Source organism: Balaenoptera borealis, assembly GCF_965194805.1.
Source record: "Balaenoptera borealis genome assembly, chromosome: 6".
NCBI classification, from domain to species: Eukaryota; Metazoa; Chordata; class Mammalia; order Artiodactyla; family Balaenopteridae; genus Balaenoptera; species Balaenoptera borealis.
In genome coordinates, this window is record NC_138863.1 from 4,484,813 (window position 1) to 4,502,089 (window position 17,277).

General features: G+C 45.6%; 1 protein-coding gene across 2 annotated transcripts in view; it reads left to right on the top strand.

Annotated features, from left to right (window-relative positions):
• Positions 1–17,277, top strand: part of ASB18 (ankyrin repeat and SOCS box containing 18) — a 65,956-nt gene that overhangs the window by 1,998 nt on the left and 46,681 nt on the right. The window lies entirely within an intron of this gene.

Below are 17,277 nucleotides of genomic sequence, written 5' to 3' on the forward strand. Positions count from 1 at the left end.
CACCTAAAGTACTTTCCATATTGCTACATGTCTTCTTAATTTCAATCACCTATTGAGGTGATTAATCAGAAAATACTTAAACCAAATGCCTACAAGAGGGGGCTATGTGTTTACATTTTTACTACTATCAATAATGCTATAATTAGTGTCTTTATTAGCATTCATATGCTTTTTTCTTATTCAGGGTTCTGTCCTTAGGATAAATTCTTAGGAGCTGTATTACTGGGACAAGGATAACAAATTTTCCAAATTGTTTTCTGAAAGGATTTCTATTCCTCCTGATAGAGAGTGTGTGTCGCATCACACCCTGAACATTATGGGTGGTTAATATTCATACTTAAATCTCCAATTTAGTAAGTGCACCCTGGTCATTCTCCACTGCATGCTCATCCATCCTTTTATGTTTGCTTTTTTTTTTTTACATCTTTATTGGAATATAAGTGCTTTACAATGCTGTGTTAGTTTCTGCTGTATAACAAAGTGAATCAGCTATATGTATACATATATCCCCCTATCCCTTCCCTCTTGAGCCTCCCTCCCACCCTCCCTATCCCACCCCTCTAGGTGGTCACAGAGCACCCAGCTGATCTCCCTGTGCTATGCGGCTGCTTCCCACTAGCCATTCATTTTACATTTGGTAGTGTATATATGTCAATGCTACTCTCTCACTTCGTCCCAGCTTCCCCTTCCCCCCATCCTTTCTTTACTGCTCAGAACCAAGTCTTATCTGTAGGGTTTGGGTTTTCTTTGTAGACCTTTTTACATGTGGGTCCTTGTCTAGTCAGGTCCTTGGGCAATATCTCCTCATTTCTTTATAACTTTTTGGTCATTTTGTAGGTCTGCTTCACATAACATGTATATAATCCCATTGTCATATTTGCTGAAAATGATTTCCCTGACCAGAGCTTAACTTTTCATTGCATCGTGCTAATTCTAGCTTGTCAGATGTGCCCTCCACAATGTTAGTCTTGACTCCTAAGGAATGTTCAGGGCTCCCCTCCCCCCACTAGACAGACTCCTTCCCAACACACACGAGTGCATGCACACACGCGTACCATTGCACACACAAGGCACAAACACACACGTGCACAAACACACGCTCACACGTCCAGGAAGGACACCAAAAGGGAACGTGCCTGGGACATTGGTGCTGGTGAGTGGAGCTTTCATGTCATGAAGGGACAGATCAGAGACTGAAACTTCTAAGGGGGTGACCATCCCTCTATTCCCCCGTGATTTGGGTGCACCCCCGGTGCTGCCTCTCACCGGTGGTGTAAACAAGCTGCAGAAGGCTTTAGGGAGAAACTGGCTCCTGCTTCTTCTTTTCCTTGGTTTTCCTAATATCTGGGGCCCGGATCAGGGTGAGGGTTCAGGAGGCACGAGCCCAGAGATCACCACACCTCTATCCAGACCTTAGCTCTGCCTGGATGGGCAGGGGTCCTCACCGAGACAGCACCTGGTACACGCAACAATCCAGGAGCCTGCCCTGGGCTGTGGAGGGCACTTTGAAACCCTAAACTGTGCTTCGGCCAGGAGTGTTGAGCTCTACATTTTGCACTTGCACTCCAGACCACCCCTGCCCCCTGCCCCCTGGCTGCCCATGAGGTGATCTTATGAACCACATCATCCTGGCCCATGCTCTCTGACCCCCACTGGGTGTAGCTAACGCAAGGTGCTGCAAGGAGCGGGGAGGGGAGGGTATTTGCTCTGGGGATGCCCCCCCACCAGATCATCGCTGTGATTTGGCTTCACCATTGGGCTGAAGGCTCAGCTCCTGGGTGGCACCTCCTACCTCCCTCCTTGCCCCTTCAGACACAGGGAGGGGCCTCCTACGGTGGCCCTGGGGACCCCAGTTGGCTTCCCTAGCCCTGCCCGCCTTTGCTACGCCCTGGAGTTGTGCCGTCTGCTTTCTGCTGTGATTCTGACTGGAGCAAGTGCCCGTTCATCGCAGCCCCTTTTACAAACCCATCCCAGCAGGCTGGGGATTTGTGTATTTGGAGTCCCTGAGTTAAAATATCATTTCTTGTCCTTTAACAACAGCCCTAATCTGTTCTTTAGATTCATTTATTAAATAGCATAAGTGTTTTCACAGTAGGACACGTCATCAGTGCTCCACATTAATATCAATTACAGGTAACATCTTACTATTTTAAATGAACTACGTGAAAAGCTAATGATGTGATAATATTTTTCTTTCAGTATTAATAACATATTTTTTATTAATCCAAGATAAAAATCTAGTCTTTCCAACAAAAAATAAAATAAAATATCATTTCTTTTCACATTACTTATTGCCCTGCACCATCTTTACTGTCCCCACCACTTTACTAAACACTTGAAACCAATGAAATCTGTGTTAAGAGTGTCCCGTTCCCTCCCACGAAGAACCTGTATGTTCTAAATCATATCCGTATCTACTTCTCCCTGCCGAGCGGCGCAATTCAGAAGGGCAAGAACGGGTCAATGCTGCTGACATCTTGTAAGGACTTGGGCTTGTTCTGGGTTGTTTTTTGTTTTTTGGGTTTTTTTATCCTCATTTTTTTTTTTTAACATCTTTATTGGAGTATAATCGCTTTACAATGGTGTGTTAGTTTCTGCTTTATAACAAAGTGAATCAGTTATACATATACATATGTTCCCATATCTCTTCCCTCTGCATCTTCCTCCCTCCCACCCTCCCTATCCCACCCCTCTAGGTGGTCACAAAGCACCGAGCTGATCTCCCTGTGCTACGTGGTTGCTTCCCACTAGCTATCTATTTTACGTTTGGTAGTGTATATATGTCCATGCCACTCTCTCACTTTGTCCCAGGTTCCCCTTCCCCCTCCCCATATCCTCAAGTCTGGGTTGTTTTTGTTTCGGGATGATGGTAACTGAATGATTAAGCTCGTGACCTTAAGGCACATACTGTTACCGATGATTTTATTGTGGGGGAAGCAGGCTGGGCTTGAAACCGGGGTAGAGATGCAGCAAGCTCACACGTGCATTGGGGGGCCGCCTCTCTGGCTAACATGTGAGAGTAGGATTTGAAGGAAACAAGAAAGGTTAGGAAACAAGATCTAGTTAGGAGGTGATTGAGGGCAGTCACCCAGGTGAGAGATGACAGGGTCTAAACCAAGAGAGTGGAGTAGACACAGAGATAAAGGCGAGAAATGACAAAGCTGAGAAATGCTGGGAAGGGGCTGGAGGTGAGTAGAGGATAGTGCCACCAATCCAGACAGAAATCAGGGGGCTCTGTGATTGTGACAATGTTTGAGCCTTTGCTGTGAGCCTGGCAGTAATGAGGGGAGAATAGAAGCAGGAATAACACACAGGACCGCCTCCCAGGAGTTCAGAGTCCAGCCTGTGTCATCACAGGTAGGCTCTCAGGTGCCTCAAGTAGCCTTGGAGGGAGATGCTCCAGAGGGAAGCTTGGACTCTGCCACCAACGGGCTGTGTGACCTCAGGGAAGTCACCTTCCCCTCTCTGAGCCAGTGCCTTTACTTATTAACTAGTTCATGAGGTTCGATTAGTGATTCCCAAGCAGAGATCCCTGAGCAAAACTCCACGGGGGAGGTCCCTGGAGAACCACGCTGTCAGAGAATATGCAAGGGCAGGTTAAAGGCTCGCTATGGCCTCACCACCACCAGGGGGACTGATGGTTTGCAGACACGCCTTGGGCAACGCTGGCTCAGATCATTGTTGAGGCCCCTTCCATCTCCAGGCTTCTCTGTGGCCGTGATCCCAAAGTCTCACTGTCTCAGCCTAAAATGGAGCGAGGCCTCCTTTCTCCTGAGTATGGGAGTAAATGGGCTCTCTCTCGGGGGGTACTTGTGAGTCATGGGGGAGCAGCCCTGAGACGACCAGGAGCTGTCTGCATTCAGACACACACGTGGGGTCTTTAGAATGTGTGAAGAGGGGTCAGAACTTGTAGCAGCACCTTGAAGGGCAGCCCACCTTGGGAATGGATACTGGAATTTCAGTCCTCCTGAGGAGGAAGGTGAAGATGAAAGGATGATGATGGCTAAGAAGACCGGGCCGGGCCCGGCGAGGGGCAGGGGCTGCAGGTGCCCCCACCCCGGCCAGGAGAGGCAGGGCCGAAGGGCAGGCCAAAAAGGCTTTTCGGGGAAAGGGGAGGAAAAGTTGTCCATCCCAAGGACAACCCTTGTTCAAAGAACTCTGAGTATTGTTCACAAGAGGACAATTTGCAAAAATAAGAAAAAGAAAAGTAACAATTCTTTCTGCTTGTCAACATAACATACAAGGACCTTGCTTCTCTCAGTGAGATCCCCATGCTTGTGTGTGAGCTTATTACTCCCACCAAATAGAGCAGAAAAAATTATTATTATTTAATTCTGTGCAGCCATGTCCCATCACAATAAAAGCATAGGGAAAAGAGGTACCAGCCAAGAAAATGGCAGGAATGACTTGTTCTGGAGAACCCCTCAGGTATACATGGGTCCCCTTAAGGAGGGCAGAGGGCAAAGGAACTTAAAAATCCAGCGCCAACAGATAATGGGTCAAGGTGCAGAATGTACCCTCCCTGCCTGGCCATGAGGCAGAAGAGTGGTCCTCAGGCAGGATTCCCCTAAAGACGCAACTCACCTGTGCTCTTGTGAAGCTGCCTGCTCTCCTGCAAAGATGTACTTCGGGTGCCCTGTGGGATGCTGGGAAGAGCATGGAGGTCTCTAACAGACGCTCAGCCCGCTCCCCGCCAGTCAGACTGAGACTGGCCCGCTGTGAGGAACCAGGGAAGGAGGCCTGGGGCTGGGGCACAGCAATCTCTCTCATTCTCTCCCTCTGTGCGTGTGTGTGTGTGTGTGTGTGTGTGTGTGTGTGTGTGTGTGATGAGGGGAACAGAGCTGAGGCCCCAGCTCATCCACAATCTGCTCCCCCATCTTTCCCACCTACCCCATCCCAACCAGAACCTTCCTGCCAGGACGACACCCAAATCCCAGGGCTTGTCAGGACCTCCCCTGCCTCCTCGGCTCACCTAGGCCATGCCCTCCTTCCGGACCCCACACAAGAGGGCCCCCCTGCACACCCGACCCACAGACCCACCACTTCCCTCCACAAGAGCACAAAGCCTTCAGTCTCCATCAGTTTCCGAAACACACAGCCTCGCTGGGCTAACTTTTATACCCACTGAATATTTCATCCTCAAATGTGACCTCGTCGAGGTCAAGACCCTTGCCTGGTATCCGGAGCCTGGCTCAGGGTCTTAGCCCTGATAAGGGCTCAAACCCTGGGTGCCCTGGCTGCGTGGGTGAGCCGAGCTCTTTTGCTAACATTCACCCGGGCGGACACAGACTGCGTTTCCACAGACACGATTGGGATGAGTCTTTCTGCAAAGAAAGATTCGATTCTACTTTCTGCTAAAGGCAAGTCTCTACTGTTGAATATTAGCAACAACGGCATTATCCGTCCTCGCCTCTTTGCGATGCCTATCAGCTCACTAACCAGAGAGCACACAGCAAGGGAGAAAGGATGGCGGGGGAGGGGTGGCGAGACCCCGCTTGCCCTCCAAATGCATCAACTGTACAATTTGGTAACTGGCGTAATCAAACTACTTAAGAAACAACTGATTACTAATTGCTATTATTAAGGATGTCAGCATTCCATGATTTTGCTGCTGATATCTTATATACAAGTCAAGATGCTACTTGAATTCTTGATTGAAATAGAAAACTAGAGGCATTATGGTGTGCTTGGGGTAATGGTATTTAAGCATCTGGAGGCAAGTTAAAGAAATACTAATTGGGTTTTTATTAAGAGATCTCCCCCAGCAGCAAGTATAGGTGGGGAACGAGTGTGGGTGAACGTGGGATGGACATAGACCCAGTGGGTCCATTGGCAGAATTTGACTGTTCATTCAACCAGCTTGACACTGAGCGCGCTGTGCCATCCAAGGTACATCTACTCCCTCTGTCCCTGTGTGCGGAGGGCAACGTCGCCCACGGAAAACCCAACAGCTGAATGTCAGTTAAGTAAGCACAACCCCTGCCTTGGGGGACTCACATTTGAACCAATGACAAGTGTGTGTACGTTGCTGGTGTAATGGATACAGCAAGAGATTAACGGTGAGGTGACCCTGGCTCTCCCACGGACTGAGTGGTCTTGAACCTTGAACCTGTGTGGTCAGTCCATCTCTCTGAACCCTAATTTCCTCATTTAAAAACATGGGATAAGTGGGGTCATCTCTCAGGGTGTTTCCAAAAGGGACGAACTAGGGTTCTAAGAACAACGACTTGTGTTTATGGAGATTAACAAAACCCCGTTGCCTTCACAACACCTTCAGGTGTCGTGCACCCTGGCAGAGGCCTGTGTAGACTGGGCCCCAACTTCAGAGGAACGGCTGGCTCCAGGCCAGATGGGCAGGGAAGGTATCTCCTGGTGGGAGGCTGGTTTACGAGCTCGAATCACCAAAGACCAGCAGCCTTGCACAGGGCCAGCCTCATTCCGATTGTTAGGAGAATAAGTCCACAGACCAGAGCTTGTTAGCACTGGAGCCAACCGCAAGTGGGGCAAAGATGGAAGAATCACGTGCAGTGAGCACTTCTCTTAGGTATACGTTTCCCAAGGGCTATTGTCTTTCCCACTTTCCCGGCTGAGGAAAATGAGGCTCAGAGAGGGTGAGTTCCACATCTCAGATGCCACAGCCGGAGGAGGTGGAAATCCAGAGCTCTTCCTGGTACTCCTTAATGCCCGTAATTGTCCTATGGCTGCATTTTACAGATGGGGACACCGAGGCTCACATGTGTTCCCTCACTGGGCAACAGCCAGTTAGGAGCAGCTCACAAACTGGGTATGTTTTCTGACTTGTAGTCAATAGTTCTTGACACATACCCACCAGAGACGTGTGGCAGGAAGATCCATGAAAAATGTCCCCATTGAGGCTGTAACAACCGTTCGACTTTACATCAGACACACACACACACACACACACACACACACACACACACGCACACATCAATAGCATGGAGTCCATCGCTTCAAATCATTCAAATAAGAGTATTAAGAAAAAACATGGATGAATGAACGGGGCGCTCGGCTGCAGAATGAAAACAAAAATGGGGAGCAGGAGGTCAGTGATGACAGGGAAGGATGGAGAAGCAAGAGCTCTGCCGTCTCGGCTGCAGCCCTGATCAGAGCATGTGGGGGCAGGGAGACCCTGCTCGAAGCAAAATGAAATTAAACCTTTCTAAGTACTTATAAATCAGCACCTAATGACACCATCCCACCACCAGCCGGAGCATTGCTCTTATTACTTTGATTCACAAGCCAGGAAAAGATCCGGAATTATGCACAAATTATTGTCCCATCTTCTTAATTAACACTGATTGCAAAATTCTTGCTAAAGTCCTTGCTAACAGACTCAATTATGCGCTGCCTGAATTGATTCACCCAGATCAAGTGGAGTTTATTAGAAATACACTTTCCTACAATAACATCAGATTATCTTTGAATATAGTTAAATTATTTAGGAATAAAATGGCTCCAGCAGCAGCCCTTGTTTTAGCTTCAGAAAAATATCTACCACCACCTAGAATGAAGATATTCCTTTGCTTTCTGTCAGACACACACCCTAGGCTCTTTTTTCCTAGGAGCAGGTTGACTTGCTGTGGTGAGATGAGATATATGCCTTCGAGCTAATGGTCCAGCCTCAAAGCATATGGGCAGGAAGAAAAATCCGACAGGGTCAAGTCTCAGCTCCCCCCAGTATGAACTGTCACTGCCTGTGGAACACAGTGAAATTGCAATTAGGCTAAATCAGGATATTTTCAGAATCAAAATTGAGAAACAGGCTAATAAAGACATAATGTATGCTGATGACATACTTCTATTAGCATCACTCCCCAGCACACTGGAGAGTTTCGAAAGAACAAAAAGAAATGAGGATAAGAGGGAAGAGGCTTTTCTACCTTTCCAGGATGACGGTGGTTCCTGCAATGGTGCACTCTGCTGAGGATAAACATTCCAAAGAAACGAATTGGGGCTTCCCTGGTGGCGCAGTGGTTGAGAGTCTGCCTGCCAATGCAGGGGACACGGGTTTGAGCCCTGGTCTGGGAGGATCCCACATGCCGCAGAGCGGCTAGGCCTGTGAGCCACAGCTACTGAGCCTGCGCGTCTGGAGCCTGTGCTCCGCAACAAGAGAGGCCGCGATAGTGAGAGGCCCGCGCACCGCGATGAAGAGTGGCCCCCGCTTGCCACAACTAAAGAAAGCCCTCGCACAGAAACGAAGACCCAACACAGCCATAAATAAATTAATTAATTAAATTTAAAAAAAAAAAAAAAAAAAAGAAACGAATTGGAAATGGCAAATGCACTACCTATAGCCTGGTACCAAATACCAGATTCAACAGATGGATATTGAACAGGGTCTGGGCTTGTCCTAATCACCACATCCTGGCACATAGTAGGTGTGTAATAAATATTAACAGACCAAATAACATATGGAGGACACTAAAAATCTCCTGGGTTGGCCCTTGAAAGACGAACGTGTTCTTGACAGGCTGGGATGGAAAGGAAGTTATTCCAAACTGAGGGAACAAAGGTAGCAGATGTGGAGCACACAGTGTGCACACAGGGAAGTAGGAGTTGGCTGGAAATAGGGTGTGTTAGGGGAGAGGGAGGAATATCTGGGCAAGCACTTTGGGACTGTATTGGGTGAGGCCACAAATCCTAGACATAGGCATTTACACTTATATGCAAAGGCAGTGAGGAGCCACTCAGCAATGGAATGAGATCATCTAATTTGGAAAAAAGTGAAAAACTCCTACATATGTAAGAAGGATAGAGGTGGAGAGACTGGTGCCGGGAGTCATGGCTAGCTGCACACACCCACTCCCCCTCCTCCTTTACCAATAAAGTCCCTATGACAACACCATGTGCCCAGCTGGAGAAAAAACAACATTTCCCCACCTCCCCTGAAGCCAGGGCTGGCCTTGTTCAAGTCAATAATGGACTAAACAGCAGATCAAACATGACGGGAGAAAGAGTCAGTGAATTTGAAAACAGATCAATAGAGAGTATTCAGTCTGAAGAACAGAAAGTAAAACGATTGAAAATAAAATGAACAGGGACTGTGGGACAATACAGAAGGTCTGACACATTCAACCAAAGTCCAAGAAAGAGGATGGAGCAGAAAAACTATTTAAAGAAATAATTACCAAACATTTCCCAAATTGGATGAAAGATATAAACTTACAGATTCAAGAAGTTTAGCAAACCCAAAGCAGGATAGGCATCACAGGAGACAAATGTGTGCCTGGTATCTGGATGCTCTGTTGGCTGCTGTTCAGTCAAACTTGCCTTGAAAGTAAAGAGCACGTTTCATTGCAGTGAAGGGAGGGGAAAAGGTATGCAGAGAAAAAGACGCAGTAACAGTTTCTTATTTGGGGGTGCATGTAACTCTCCTTCCCACAAGCCTGCAGTCGTTCCCTACTGCCTACAGCAAAGGTTGGCAAACTGTGACCCTAGGGCCGGCTACCTGTTTTTATAAATAAAGTTTTACTGGAACATGGCCCTGCTCATTCATTTACACAGTGTCCATAGCTGCTGTCATGCTACAATGGCAGAGCTGAGTAGTTGCCACAAAGACCATATAATGTACAAAACCTAAAATATCTATCTGGCACCTTACAAAAAGGCTTGGCAACCCCTGTCCAACAATGTACAGTTCCAATTTTATAGCAGGTGTCCAAGAGTCCAAAAGATGTGCTGTGAACTAACCCACCCCACCATCTCTCCCACATCCTTCACCCACCCTGCACTCCTGGGACTCTGGTAAATAAAGACACTACTCATAGCTCAGTGGGGAGTAGGGGTTGCTCTGCAAAGTGTTTGCCATGAAAATTGACAGTAAACATTTAGAAACGTTGACAGCAATTTGACAATTAATATAACACCCACGTGTGTGATTACTGGACTTGTAATTATGCCTTTTTTCCATTTTATTCTTTCTTGTAATTAATTTTTATTGTATTTTGAAAGAGAATCACTTTGTGACAAATGGGGACCAAAAAAAAAAAAAAAAAAATCCCTGGTCCTTCACCTGATGTGGTTGAGAAACCCTGGTCCAAACCAGGCCTCAGTGACACCCCCAGGCCCTCTCTCCCCTTTTGGCCTTGGGGCAGGCCATCTCTGATCTCCTGTCTTCACGTGCTCTGATGCTCTGACAACATGCCCACCCGTCCTTCCAGGTGGCCCAGGAGCCTCGGGGTTCACAGTTGGGTGCCGTTTGCCTTGCAGGGTATTTGCTGGGGATCCACACCTTCGAGGGGGAGGGGAGAAAGAGGGATTGGCCAGTGACCCAGACCCCGCCATGCCTCGGCCAGCCCCAAGGGGAGCTTTGGAGCTGATCCACGTATCACGGTTTTCCTACATGGGGTCACGGTGGCAGGACCTGTCTATCGGTACCCATCAGTCACTGGATCTGCCACGTCGGGAAGCGTATTCTGGACTGAGACGCCTCTCTACCCAGAAGGAGCTGACAGCCGGGGCAACAAGTCCTCCCTAACAGTGGGGTCTGGGCAGCACACCTCCGTGTCCACCAGAGGTCTTGGCCCTGCCGTGCACCTCGGCTCTGATCCCTCAGACCTGCTGTCTGCGGCTTGCATCCTCCCCAGATCCCCGCTCTGCCTGCCTGATCGCTGCCCGGTCTCCCGAGCACCCACCTTCCAGACTGCACCCTGGGCCCCACCAACACAGCCCTGAGGCCAGGGACGCCTGCCTGCCTCTTGCTCAGCCCAGAATAATGGGACACTCATCCCCCACCACAGGCCAAGAGGAGGAGACAGACACCCTCAGGGGTCATGAGCCATCTTTTCCTTCAGTTCCCTCTGTGCTTTGCTCAGATGCCACCTTCGGAGAAAGCCTGTCCTACCCCTACTTCCTGTCACTCTGATATCTTACCTGATGCGTTCTCATCTTCACACCTGTACCCCTATCGATCAGTGATCTCACTCCACTTGCCAGCTAACAGCTGCCTTGTCTGTCTCTCCCACAAAGTGTAACCCTCCTTAAAGGCAAGGATTTCTACTCTGAATCTCCATAGGCCTCTAGTACCTGAAAAATGCCCCTTATGTGTACACTCAATACAGAATAATTCCAAATGGTATAGAAATTTACCCTTCCACCTGCAAGCTCTGAAAATATCAGTTTCACTAAACACTTCCAAAACTTGATTTTTTAAAAACATTTCACAATTGGATAGGCAAAAAAGATATCTTCTTTTAACTTGCATTTCTAATTAGTAAAAATGGACGTTGTGTATATGTTTAGTGGTCATTTCTATTTCTTATCATGCCCTTTTCCTATTTTTCTGTTGGAAATTCAAAGTTCTCATTTTTTGCCAACCGAAACATAAGGACAATGAACTTTAAATCCATCAGACATCACAGGGTTCGCTTTGCTCTGTGCAGACTTGCAAAGTAACCAAAGGACTCCACCAGAAGCAACCCCCCTCCTCAACTACAGGACCAGTAAACTTCTCATTTCTAGAAGGGAAGTAAAGGATGATAGGGCATAACCATCGGACCAAACCAACTTCAGGAGAGAAGTATTTTGCTCCCTGTGTGAGATTCATAAAAAACAATCAGTCTGAACAGGCAATTTGTCTCAAGAGGCAGGAGCTGCAATTTTATCATGTAATTAAATCCCCATGACAGTTGTAAAGAAACTCCGTCACCTTTATCAGGGAGAACTTCAATGAGATGCTTTCCAGCTCCATCACCAGAGTCTATAAGTGCCCTTCCAGGGCTGTTTACTCGTGGCTGTGCCTGCCGAGTTCCGGGCTGCCCCATCTCCCGCTCAACCACAGAGGATGGCAGTGCTCAAGGGCACCTTTGCTTCTGAGCTCCCGGAAAAGCCCTCCTGGGCCCTGATGAAAGCAACACTTGACCTTTGGATGAGATGGCATTCGTAATGAGAAGTGACCATGTTGCTTTGCAGGATCTGCACCAGGCTGGGTAGCGCTGTCAGGAAAATAAGTTAGCGAGGTGTTTTCCCCCAGTATTGCACTCTTCCACATGACGGGAATGAGGTTTCTCAATAATGTGAAATGAGGACAGACAATTTAATTCATTATTAATAGATGCACTTGATCTGAGGAAGTAAAATGTTTTAATGTTTTGTTAAATGAGGTGTGCTGTGCTAACATTGTTATTTGGAGAGAAGGTTAGGATACGTTAATATTTTTGGATGTTAATGTCTGTGTGACTAACTCTGGTGAATGGGTGGGTGGGTGTGTCCTGAGCTCTTAAAAGCAGAGCCTTACATGCCGGCTCAGCTTATTATTTTTAAAAAATGTTTTAATTTTTTTGTGTGAATTGCTTCTTTCACTTACATAGTATTTTCTTTTTTTAATTGAAGTATAGTTGATTTACAATGTTGTGTTAGTTTCAGGTGTACAGCACAGTGATTCAGTTATACATGTATATATATATTCTTTTTCAGACTCTTTTCCCATATAGGTTATTACAAAATATTGAGTATACATAGTTCCCTGTGCCATACAGTAGGTCCTTATTGTTTATCAATTTTATATATAGTAGTGTGTATATGTTAATGTTAAATTCCTAATTTATCCCTCACCCCACCTTTCCCCTTTGGTAACTGTACGTTTGAAAAAATGTTGTAATTTTAAAAAGCTATAGGGAGTGGGGATGAAGGAGGAGTGGGCTTTAGAAATTAAATAAGGAGAGTGAGGGTAAAAAAGGTGTGAAAGTAAATCCACGATAAGACCTGGGGCTAGTGCCAGGCCGTAGGAACGTTGAATTTAGGCCATCGGATTTAGTCCATGGCCACTTACAGAAACAATTCGGGTAGGAAGCAGAATATTGGTCAGGATAACAGGATGCATTAGTTTGTTGGAGGAAGTAATCAGAATCTCATTATGTCCCCAAGGGGGATGCCTTCCTGCCCTAGTGTGCCCATTTACTCGGGCGCTTGACCCCAGAAGGAAGCTAGACATTTACCCAATGGCCTAGGAGAGAATCCACACAGTTGCCCTTTCCCAAGAGCACAAGGAAACTCTACCTCGTGGCCCAAACACCTGGGAAGCCACGGCTCTGGATAAGCAGCCTGACCCCGTAACAAACCCACCAGCCCCACATTTCAGGCTCTGCTGGGCTGTTCCACAGAACATCACCAGAGCCCATTCTCAGGAATGGGCTTTTCTGAGGAAAAGGAAATCATTCATCAATTCAATGGCAAGATGCAAAGACCCTGATATCACATAAAAATAGTAATTACCATTTGAACACTACCATTTGTATATCTCATTATCATTTTAAGGTGGTTTTTTTTTTTTTTTTTTTTTTTTTGTCTCATTTGATCGAGAAGCAAAAATTCCCTCTTGTTAGCTACCAACGCTACAAGACTTGGTATGGAGAACCAGTTTTTGTGTCTCCCATGGGCAAAACATTATGCTTATAAGTCCCCAAAATATTCTTTACAAAAGTATATTCAGGACTTGAGGACACGGGAAGGGGGAAGGGTAAGCTGGGGTGAAGTGAGAGAGTGTCATGGACATATATACACTATCAAATGTAAAATAGCTAGCTAGTGGGAAGCAGCCGCATAGCACAGGGAGATCAGCTCGGTGCTTTGTGACCACCTAGAGGGGTGGGATAAGGAGGGTGGGAGGGAGACACAAGAGGGAGGGGATATGGGGATATATGTATACGTATAGCTGATTCACTTTGTTATAAAGCAGAAACTAACACACCATTGTAAAGCAATTATACTCCAATAAAGATGTTAAAAAATATATATTCACATCCAGTGGACTACCTGGCAAGTTAGGTAGAGAGATTTAGTCTGTTCACTGAATCATCCAGATAAAAGTTGGGTATCCTCTTCTGCTTGCATTTTTGTCTTCTCCTAAGTTCACTCCACACTCTGCAATAAAAGGCCTAGCAATTAAATTTCTTTACAAATGAGGTTCCTCCATCAAATAGGTACCATCTGAAACTTCATCTGAAACACTGAAAGTATTAAACATATTGATGTGGAGAAAATTTTATTCATCAGAACCCCTCTCTTTCAAGAAGGGCACTGTATTTGTTCAGAAGAATTTCCTTGACCAGCTCCCTGAAGCTGAAGCTGAAACTAGCCAGGCCTGAGACCGTGTGGAACCACACTGAAAGGGAGAACAGGGAGGAAGATTTCAGTGTTTGCACCAGAGAGAGGGGAAGCAGAGATGGAGGAGATTCGTGGGACAAGCCTGTACAAACTGTGATAGACCCCTTCACATCCTCAGTATAGTTACCAAACTCGCTAGGTAATATTGTTGGTTGGCTAACTTGAAAGCAAACCAACCAACCAGAAAAAAAATTAAATGAGCTAACTTTGTGCCACAGGCAGGACAGAACACACACATTCGAGCAGACACCGAAGTGGGGAAACATGAGGAGGCAAAGCACAGGGGTGTTCAGGGTTCCAGGGAGGACTCTGGGTTACACAAAACCAAGGGTCCCAGTGAGTAAGGGAACTCAAACTGACATCTAACTGACACAAGTTACTCTATACAGGCATTCTTTGAGGGTTTTAAAATAAAGTTAAATAATTTGCTGCACTTAGGCCACCTAAAGTTAGGTATAAACATCACCACATCCATAGCACGACTAACTCTGAGCTTAAAAACAAGAAAGAGAAAACTCGGGGCTTCCCTGGTGGCACAGTGGTTGGGAGTCCGCCTGCCAATTCAGGGGACACAGGTTCAATCCCTGGTCCGGGAAGATACCACATACCTCAGAGCAATGAAGCCCGTGCACCACAACTACTGTCTGCGCTCTAGAGCTCTCGAGCCACAACTACTGAGCCCACGTGCCTAGAGCCCGTGCTCCGCAACAAGAGAAGCCACCGCAATGAGAAGCCTGTGCACCACAACGAAAAGTAGACCCCTCTCACCACAACTAGAGAAAGGCCCGCACGCAGCAACGAAAACCCAGCGCTGCCATAAATAAATAAATAAATAAATAAAATATTTAAAAAAGAAAGAGAAACCTCTAGTGCCAGAAACGAGGGGACCCCCGGCAGTGAGTGGCAATTTCAACCAAGTGATTCACGAGGACAACAGGATCCTATGGACCTGGGATGTTGGTTTCACCCACCAATTTGATACCCACTCATCCACATGTTCACTCAAATCATCAGTAAGCATATCATACAGTATCAGACTGGAAACAGATTCTGGTCTTCCCTTGTGAGCAATGTTTCTCAACCTTGGCTGCGTGTTAGAAGCACCTGGAAAGTTTCTAACCATCCTGATGCTCACGCTGCTCCCTCCAGCCCATTACATCAGAATCTCTCAGGCTGGGGTCCAGGCATCAATGTTTCTAAAGCTCCTCAGTGATTCCACTCTACAGCCACTGCTTTATAGGCACCATGTGTATTATTTCTCCAGTTCAAGTTTTTTAGCAATATTTTCCTAAACAAAGACCCATATTTTTCCATCTTCTCTAAAAGGTTTTCAACCTTCGATTACAGGTTGAAATATTCATACCTATGCCTACATCTCCTTGCATATTAATGAGATAACCATGACACAAAAGAAAATTCTTTGAGTCCACCCTCACTTCTTCCTAGTGACCTACAGAGCTCCAAGTGCCCCCACTTCCTTTTCTAAATACTCCCAACCAATCCTTTTCATGATCCATTTAGGGATCTTGTCCAGAACTGACATCAATTCAGACTTTGAAGAATCAAGTTCTTTTCCTATTTGAAAACTAAAACTCTAGTCTTCTGGTCCTTCTTGTTTTATCTCAGTTTCTCAAAGATTTTGGCAATTGCGGAGCAACTCAGTACACAAATTCACCCTTAGAAGAAACTGAGTTTTCATATGGACTGAAGTAGGCAGAGAAGATAAGACTTGCGTTACATCTTGAAGGCTATGCATTGCCTTTTAAACAAGCTGAGAAGGATGAGGATGATAAAAATGAGATACAAATGGCTTGATCCAAGCAAGATTTTGATGGGCAGAATTGGTGTGCAGCAGGAAAGGAGAAGCCCAACCAAGAGAGCTGGGTGAGGAAACAGTGTTACTCATGTAACTAAAGGACATCGTTCAGCTGGTGGGAAGGAAGATAAAGAACTCCTGTGTGTTGGGGTCCTATGGTCACTGCTTTTTTCCATGTGATCTTTTTTTATTGAGTTATGATTAACACACAATATTACATTAGTTTCAGGTGTCTAACTTAGTGATTCGGTATCTTTATACATTATGAAATGTTCACCACAATAAGACCAGTTACCATGTGTCACCATAAAAAGTTGTTACAATATTATTGACTATATTCCCTGTGTGTATTATTACATTCCCTTGACTTATTTATCTTATAGCTGGAATTTTGTACCTCTTAGTCTCCCTAGCTATTTTACCTGTCCCCTCAACCCCTCTCCCCTTTGGCAACCACCAGCTTATTCTCTGTATCTGTGAGTCTGTTTCTGTTTTGTTTTGTTTTGTTTTTGGATTCCACATGTAAGTGAGATATTACAATATGTGTCTTTCTCTGTCTGACTTATTTCACTTAGCATAATAGTCTCCAGGCCATCCAAGTTGCCACAAATAGCAAGATTTCACTCTTTTTACGGTGGACTAATATCCCATTGTATATACATACCACATCTTCTTTATCCATTCATCTCTGGATGAACACTTAAGTTCCTTCCATATCTTGACTGTTGTAAATAGTGCAGCAATGAAAATAGAGGTACATATATCTTTTCTAATTAATGTTTATTTTTCCTTCAGATAAATACCTAGAAGTGGAATTGCTGGATCATATGGTAGTTCTATTTTTAGCTCCATACAGTTTTCCATAGTGGCTGCACCAGTTTACATTCCCACCAACAGTGCACGAGGATTCCCTTTTCTCCATGTACTCATTAACATTTGTTATTTGTGATCTTTTTTGGTGATAGCCATTCTGACAAGTGTGAGGTGGTATCTCATGGTGGTTTTGATTTGAATTTCCCTGATGATTAATGATGTTGAGCATATTTTCATGTGTCTGTTGGCCATCAGTATGTCTTCTTTGGAAAAATGCCTGTTCAGGTCCCCTGCCCATATTTTAATTGGATTGTTTGTTTTCTTGATATTGAGTTGTATGCATTTTTAATATATTTTGGATGTTAACTTCTTGCCAGACATTTCATTGGCAAATATCTTCTTCCATTTAGTAGGTTGCCTTTTTGTTTTGTTGATGGCTTTTTTCACTGTGCAAAAGTTTTGTAGTTTGAATTGGTCCCATTTGTTTGTTTTTGCTTTTGTTACTCTTGCCTTAGGAGACATAT